The sequence below is a fragment of the Cupressus sempervirens genome, chromosome 2, assembly GCF_028749045.1.
Source record: "Cupressus sempervirens isolate cs-2001-9-10 chromosome 2, ASM2874904v1, whole genome shotgun sequence".
Lineage (NCBI taxonomy): Eukaryota > Viridiplantae > Streptophyta > Pinopsida > Cupressales > Cupressaceae > Cupressus > Cupressus sempervirens.
In genome coordinates, this window is record NC_143119.1 from 526,345,467 (window position 1) to 526,355,046 (window position 9,580).

The window sequence follows — 9,580 nt, forward strand, 5'->3', positions numbered from 1 at the left end:
ATGTTCTTTACATACGTATATATTATACACACACATTAATATTCATTTCTATAATGTATTTAACATGTTGAATTCATTGTTCACAATATAATATATACATATCTATTTATATTTATATTTGAATCTATATATTTTATGTATTTATATACTCTTTCATATATATCTTCTATATTCCTAAACTTATATCCTTATATATACTTTTTACTAATATATACCCTAAGTTATCTTCCCAATACTTTCTATAATATATCCTAACCATATAATTATGGTACCATGTTATTTTCATTGGATTTTAATAATTTTTATGCACATACTATTGGTCTTCACACTTATTTCAATGACAACTTCAAATTCCACTCGACAAACATTTTAACTTCTTTAGATTTATAAGATATGAATAATGAGTTATCTTAATATTTAATATTATCTAGCTTATTTTGTCTTTCTAACTTATTTTGATGTCTAATTTGAATATACATGATTCTTTTGTTATTTTATCTCCTTCACTATATTTTTAAAACTTGTATGAAATGTGAATGTTTAAGACTAATAAGTAAGGATAATATGTGTATACATACTACATTTATTGTCTTCACTCTGTACTCATTGGATCCATTTTCTACCTTTAATGATCTCTCTTTAATATCTCCTAAATAGCCGAATGATTATTTTTGACATCACCATATAAAAAATATGGTTGGTTATTATATGGGATTGGTTATACTTCATGTACTCATTACCTTGTCTAGGCCTTTCCCATGATGGATACATACCCTTTTTGCATCAATATTTTGACTCTTAGCATTTCTACATGTTAGTAATGTGTATGCCCTTCTTTAACAACAATTTGAGAATATGTTTTTGTAATGGACTTTGAATGGTGTGTATCTATTGGAATAACTTATATCTATGCCTCCATGTCAGTTGTAACTAAACTGTTGTTCCATAAAGTGTTTTTTGCTGACTAAGTAAATCTACTACTCATATTTCCTATTCCTATCCAATGGTTAAGGATACTTTCAGTGCTGTCAAAATGGTACAATGGACTCCTTCCACTCACAGCTTGCCCTTGCCATGTAGAAGGTAGTTAGAGTTATTAATGGGATTTAATTTAAATTCTAGAAACCTCTTCAGCATATGGCTCATGAAAGTCCTCTATAAATAGAGGCATAATCACAACTTGTGACATATTGTAGTCACGTATATTTTTCAATAAAATTAGTTATGTTTTCCCTGTTCTATTTTTCTTCATATTTAGCTCTAATGACTCAATAGTGTGCTATTTTATATTTCATGTCAAAAAAAAAAAAAGGGTTGTTGGATAATGTTAAGAAGAGAAATGATGAATTAGAGGAGAAAATGAAGAAAGTAAAAGAAGAGAACTACTTGTTAAAGGATGTATTAGAGAAGAAAATGAAGAAAGTAAAAGAAGAGAACTACTTTTTAAAGAATGAATTAGAGGACAAAATGAAGAAAGTAAAAGAAGAAAATGACTTGTTAAAGGATGAACTAAATCAATCCATCATTGAAAGAAATGCATGTGTGAAAACAAAATTAGTATGCGATGTTTCATGTAGTGCAGATGATTTGAATTCACCACTAAAAAAGTGTGACTCTATCGAGGTTGTTTGTGATAATGAATATGAAAATGTGGTATTAAATACTATTATTTGTGATAATAAGAATGTTGGATGGAATATAATGAAGAAAATGTGTTACAAAGGTAAAGGATTGGGAAAACATGAACAAGGAATCATAGAGCCTATTGAGCCAATAATGAGACCAAAGTATGAAGGACTAGGATATATGATAGATGAAAGAAATGATTATATGGAATCAATCAAATTTGTTCAATGTAAAAAATATATGCAATGTTCAAATTGTAATAGGAAAGGACACATGAAAGACAAGTGTTGGGTTCTACATCCATGCAGTCTTTGTGGATTAAAAGTCATTCTAAAAAGACATGTTGGAACAGAGAGTGTAAAAATAATTCTATGGAGAAATGCTTCAAAATGGACACTGGATGGAGTTATGGATCGAGTTGGAAAAATATCACAGGTATGATTAAAGGTTTGTTTAGATACAAATGTTTGAGTGTGAGGAATAATCAAAACCTATCAAAATGTGAACTCTCAAGAAGGATTGCAAATGGTTCATGCAAATTACAGTCATCATTTACCAAGACATCCATGAAAAGTGAGACTTCATAGAAGAGAAAAGCTTAAACATAGTTTTTTTCCAATAGTGAAATGATATTTTTTGCTAAGTCCTTGAAGGGTTTGTGGTAATCTGAAACCATCTGCTTAGGTGAAAAACCTAAAGTTTTGAAGGGTTTGTGGTAATCCAAAACCACTTGTTTAGGTGAAAAACCTAAAAGTATGTTGAAGGGTTTTTGTAAGCCAAAACCACTTGCATAGGTGAAAAACCTAATGCACACACAATCTTATTACTTGGGGTAACCCAAAATGGTTATGGGTCAACATCCCACATTATAATGACACAAGGAACAAACTGATAGTGAACCAATTTTTTTATGTTATAAAATGGGTACCTAACAAGGCTCAATGCCAGGACCCATTCTATTTGAATTTATTCTCTATTTTCTCCTACATATATAGTCTTTAGTGGTAGAAATTAAGGGAGGGTGTTGGAATAACTTATATCTATTCCTCCGTGTCAGTTGCAACTAAACTATTGTTCCATAAAGTGTTTGTTGCTGACTAAGTAAATCTACTACTCACATTTCCTATTCCTAGCCAATGGTTAAGGATACTTTTAGTGTTGTCAAAATGGTATAGTGGTCGCCTTCCACTCACAGCCTACCCTTTCCACATGTAAGACAATAAGAGTTATTAATGGTATTTAATTTGAATTCTAGAAACCTCCTCAACATATGGCTCATGAAAGTCCTCTATAAATAGAAGCATAATCGCAACTTGTGACATATTGTAGTCACATATATTTTTCAATAAAATTAGTTATGTTTTCTCTGTTCTATTTTTCTCCCTATTTAACTCTGAGACTCAATAGTGTGCTATTTTATATTTTAGTTTCCTATATTATCAAGGGTCCACCCTATAGGAGTTTACCTTACTTTGTCTTTAACTATTTATTTTTTTATTGCAAAGGATCCTCTTATTATTTAATGAATCCTTACTCTTCTAATATATACTCATTAGTTCTCCTCAATAATACTTTAATGGACCAATGCCCAACTTTTGCAATAATGTTTCAAACCTTGAATATAGATGACTTTCATATGTATTTCTTGATTGGTCCTTTAATTGGTCAATTCAAATTTGCATGAGGCTTTGTCTATTCCTCATACACTGTATACATCTTTTGGAGGGTGATTGTCTAGAATTATATTATTGCCATTCAACATGCTTTTGATCCTCTTAGCCATCCTATTTCTATCATATATGGAATGGTCTTACAAGGTAATTCCTTATCACACCAACATTCAACACTACCTCTTTTACTTCCTTTCCACATTATCATGAGAATGAGTTTGGTCCCCGTTCTTTGTAGTCGACACTCTATGTCATGTTTTTTTTCCTTGCTACATAATAATGATCTTCCTGTTGTTTGTTTATTATATCTTCCCCATGACATTTGGTGATTATTTCACTTTTTAATGGTACCTTTAAAAAAAAGTATAATCATTCCAAACTCATGATTTAGGCAACATATAGGATTATTTCCTAGTACCAAACATAATAGATCGAGATAACTCTTGACATATTATTTAAAAATCTTTGATATTAATTTAAAATAGAGTCTTTGATGTAATCTAGTGATAATCCTTAATAGTCATAGTGTTCTTATTCAAGGATGCATAGGTATAAGTGTACGCTGACTGTGATTATCATTCATATTAAGATCATGTATTCCTCTTCTGCATATTTTGCATTTTACTAGTTATATATTTTTACCTAAACAAGGTTTTGTGAACTTGCCATTCCCTATTCAATGAAAAAAGGAATCTAAATCTCCATCAAAGAATTTAGGAAAAGTATAATAGTCTCAATTAATTATTTTGATCAATTTTCACTATATTTGAATGAACTACTTGTTTATTTTTAACTCTGATGGTTGGGGCTCACTCTAATATTCAATGATAGGTTGTAACATATGTATTCTCAAATAGAATTCATCACATCTTATGTGTCTTTGACTTCACCCATGATTTTCCCTAAATAATGTATTCAATATTCTCATTTAGTACAATGTTGAAACTATATCCTTCTTCTCTTAATCATTGATTGTCGGTTGCTTATTTAATGAATTATCTGAAGGCTTGATTGATTGGTAAGTTTCTTTCTTGGATATTTAATTTTTTTCTTATTTTTCTTAATTTTATTTTTCTTGGCTTTTAGTAATTATGATTCTTTTCAACTAATTAATTTGCATTATCATCCACAGGATGGCAGAATCATGCTTTGATACCAATTGTAATGTTCCTTATTTGAAGATTGTTAAGTTTGAGATCGAATAAGAATAGTGATCAGAATAGATGAAGATTGAATGAATCATGTTGGAATGAATGATTTATCAATTATTTATACCTATAGACTTACCTTTTTCTAAAGTTATGCACTTTGGAAGAATATAATTTAATTGCATTATGATATTGATAATAGTTATTGATTAAGAAATACAGGTTTTACGAGGATCTTGAAACCTAAAAGTTTTTACATAAAAGTTGGTAGAATAATATTAAATAAAGTCCAAACCCAATAATTCTACCTATATAAGGCCAAAACAAAAGATAGGCCAACAACCAGAAAGGAAAAGCCAATAGAGCCAACTGAAAAAGGGACGAGATAGGAAATAAAACCCTTACTATTCAAACTTCCAATCAAGTTCTTGCATGTTTTTAGCTACTTCATTAGCATTTTGGATTTCCATGGTCATGCACTCCTAGTTTAGATTAGTAGAACATTCCACTGGGCCCTTGGTCAAATTCATTTCCCCCTCAATCTCCTTGGAATCCTCATTGACCCTTTCATCCTTTTCCCCACCAATGCCCACATTTTTCAATGATTTTCCCAAACTATTGGTGTTCTCATTTAGAGTGTTCACAGTAGCGATCACCTGATTAGCAAGATTTTGGTTTGATATCTCCATCCTTTGCACCCTTTTCTCGACCTTAGAAAGATGATCCTCCTGGTCGGCTAGAAAACCCTGGTCACTACTCTTCCTTTGGCCTTCCTCTAGCACTTTTTCTCCTTATGTTCTTCAATCTCATGGAACAACCACTTAATTGAGCTAAAGTTGTTTATCATACTATTTTTGGCATTATTGAGTAGGTTGAGCCCTATCTCTCTTACATTTTTGAAAATTTATACCAAAGCAAAGTCTATGAGTTCCTCATAATGAATTTTTTCCTCCTTGTCTTCAAGAACTTGAGGATTCATTGTCTCTTTGATGATCCCCATCTTCACCATTTTGGTATTGAAGTTTCTCAATGACCTCCTCTTTTCTTTCATTACCTCCTCCCCACTATCTTCCACCAAGATCTCTTTTATCTTCCTCTGAGGTGAAGAGAGGGAAGGGGAGGGACCAAGAATCTCAGGTATCTCATCACTTCTCCTTTCTAGAGGCACATCCTCCTTAGCCTTCCTCTTCTTGGGATTCCTAGGAAGAATAGTAATGTTCTCCCCCTTCTTCTCATCCTCTGACTACATTTCCTCCTCATTGTCATTATACTCATCCTCCCTTTGTTCCATAGGATTAGGTGTTAATCCTCTAGGACTCTTCCTACATGGAACATTACTAGTGGAGGGAGAATTTTTTTGCCCACCTTGGCTTCTTACCCATCGAGGGGTTATTATCCTCTTCCTCTGAGCTAAGACTTTGGATTTCCTCAGAGTTGGAAAAATTTGAGCTCCCAGTATCCTCTAAAGCATCCTCAGAGTGGCCTAATGGTTTACCCCTAGTCTGGGTCTTGAGATATCCGTAGACCAAAAGGAGAAAACCCTCATGAAGAGTTGGGTTTGTGCTAGGTTTCTTCTTGAAACCCCCAATGTTCTTGCTCAAAGAGGTAAATAGATAGAAAGGAAAATAAATTTTTAGTCCATGTCTAAAATGGTTTAGCAGAACAAAGTGGTTTGTTCTGACTTTGTCGAATCTAGTATCTAGGGTAATGAATTCAATGACAACCCTTAATACATACCTCCATAGCTTTTTTATTGAATCCATTTCATAATAAGTCTTGACTTTCACTAACTTCTTCCTCTTTTTTGCATCCTTCGTGAAATCTTTCACTACATTTGCCGACATTTTCTTGTCCCTGAAAAAATTTACCCCTTCCTAAGGAATCTCTGTGACAAGAGAAATTGTTTCCATGCTCACCTAGTGAGAGACCCCATCAATTTTGACTCGTCCATCCTTCTAGGTGTTCACCATGAGCTTAGTGATCTCCTTGTCAAAACCATGGATTTTTTCAATGTACCTTGCTATTCTGCCCTTCTCCAATCTACTCTAGACCTTTGTTCTCTTTCTCCATTTTTCCACTTCCCCAGCTGGCTCCTTCCTACTCCTCTCCCCAACCATCTTGATCTCTAATGAAAAACCCTACACTAGTTCTCTAGCCCTTCACAATCTTTTACTTTCTAAGTTTTTTTATTCACACAGTCTTTTTTGCCTCTAGCAATTTTAATGGAAGATAAAAATGAGACCCATAAAACATGCTAGAAGTACACGAAATGATGGCACCTCATTACCTTCCCACAATTCTCATTAAAACCTTGTCTTTCATGCCATCCTGCATATTTTTCCATAATTAACTCAAGATTACCTTTTTACTCCCCTAGATTCATTCCAAAATTAGAATATTTTTCATGACCACTGGAAAGTTGTCTCCGCTATGCCACATCATCACTGTATTTTTGGTCACTGCCTCATTCACAAACTAATCCACAAAAAAAATTTCCTCTCTATACACATGGCTAACGTGGACCCTTTTGAATTTTCCCAAATCATCTCGGATCTACTCCACCACATTAGCAATGGTCTAGGAAGGATGGGAGCATCCTTTTAAACAATTTATTATATTTAAAGAATCTCCCTCCAACCAAAGGTTCTCAATCCCAATAGCAAGAGCTCAATTGATAACATGAAAAGTTGCATTGGCCTCCATGTAGTGGTTTGTCTAAGTCCCTAAAGAATAGGAAAAGGCTGCTACACCAATTCCATGACAATTTCTAATTATTCCCCCATAGCCAGTTGGGCCAGGGTTCCTTTTGGCTGCACCATTGAAGTTGGCTTTATGTCATTCTTCTGGAGGAAAAAACCACTTAGCCTCCTATATTTTCACCTCCCTATCCTTTTTCCTTTCCATATTGTTTCCTCCTTCTTCAATATTTCCCCCTTTATAATATCATAGTTTTCTCTCATAGAACTATCTATTTTATCTATAAGAATAAATTCAGGAGCTTCTCTTTCTTTGAAGATATGATTATTTCTCTCTTTCCATATTCCACAGTAGAAATGTGGAAGATTATAAGAGTAAATCATCTATGTCTTCATGCCTTTATGTAAACAATTCCATTGGCCAAAAAAATCTTGGATGTTGTCTAGTTTACACCAACTAACGCTATAGCTCTTGGTCATAAGTTCCCAAACCTCTGAGAAATAGGGACAATGAATAAACATATGGTTAACCATATCTAGATCATGCTTACAAAGACTACACATATTTGGAATATACTAACCTCTCTTAGCAAGGTTATCCAGAGTGAGAATTTTGTCTTGTAACACCAGCCAAAAGAAAATGTTGATTTTAGGGGTAAGACCAGTCATCCAAGCCTTATCCTAGATGGGTTTTTCCATCCTGTTCCAAAGTGAGAAGTAGCTAGAAGTAACTGAGTATAACCCATTGGTATTGTCCCCCCATATAAGTCCATCCCTCTTGTTGTTTAAAATCATAGCATTCAGTATAATTATTAGTGGTTTGAGGTCCTGAGATACTAAAGACAAGTCTTTCCACCCCTGGTCTATTCTATAGTCACTAATTTTAAATCCAAATCTTCTTAGACAAGAGTCATCCCATCTCTCATAATTAGGACAATCTATGAGAGCCCCTTGACTTAACCAATTATCCTTCTAGAAAAGAATGCTTTCACTATTCCCCACTTTTCATTTTACCTTTGATTTGGCCAAAGGTCTTGCCTTAAGAATCTCATTCCAAATAAAAGATCCATGTAGAATATTAGCTTCACTGAGAAAAAAGCTAAGGGACTACCTTCTCAAGTACTTCTCCACCATGATATCCCGCCATTCTCCAATGCTCTAAAATAAGCACCATATCTACTTTGCTAACAGAGATTATTAAGGTGTCTAATTTTTCTTATACCCAGAGCACCATAACATTTGGGGAGGTAGACATTATCCTAGGTCACCAAATGATTTCTTTTTTTTTTTCTTCTAGTCCTATCCACAAAAGGTCCCTTTGAATTATCTCCATTCTATTCACATATTTAATCAGTATCCCAAAAAAGCTAAGAGCATAAGTTGGGAGGTTCTAGAGAGTAGATTTCACCAAGGTACATTTTCCTACCTAACTAAGGGTGGCTCATTTCCAATCCACCAACTTTTTATTGAATCTATAAATAATTCCATTCTACAAAGATTCTGGAGGTTTCAACCCCAGGGGTATTCCAAGATAACTAAGAATATGAGCAATCTTTCTTTGTTAGTCATTAGAGGTGTTAACAGAGAACACCAAACTTTTCTCCCAGTTGATAGACTAGCATGTACCCCTCATTTAGGTGTCCAACAAGTTCTTTAATACTTTAGCCTCCTAAATCATAGCTTCCCCACCCAAAATTGTGTCATCCACAAATTTTTGATGGGTGAAAGAGACCTATCCGGAGGATGGCTTAAGACCATGTAGGGTCCTTTCTTGTCTAAATTAACCTCCCTATACACTCTTTCATAATAATGAATAGAACAAGGGATAGAGGATCACCCTGTCTAAGCTCTCTCAAGGGGAAAAAGAAATTCGAGGGAGCACCATTGACTATAATAGTAAGAGAGGGGGTGGAGACAAGTTCAAGGATAAGTTTGCATACCTAGGCATCAAATCCAAAAGCCAAGAGAATAGCCTTTAGGAGGTCCCAGTCCACCCTCTCACAGGCTTTGGAGAGGTCCAATTTGAGGAGGAAACCCTCCATTTTCCCTACTTTCATGGAATGGATCACCTCATGAACCATCATTATTGAATCTAGGATCTGTCTTCTTGGGACAAAGCTTGTTTGCTATGGAGAGATAATCAAAGGGAGCACCTTGAGAATCCTGATGGTCAACACTTTCAAAATGATTTTATAAAAAGACTTGCATAAGCTAATGGGTCTAAAATTATCCATTGAATCATCCCTTGGGGTTTTCAGAATAAGCATCATGAAGGTAGCATTGAGTTCCTTCAATAGATTCCTGGCCCCAAAAAATTCTTGCACCACTTTCACCACATCTCCTTTGACCACCTCCCAATATATTTGAAAAAAAAAGGTCACGAATCCATTTGGCCCTGGAGCTTTATCAGCTGGAAGTGAAAATAGGGCTTTCTTAATTT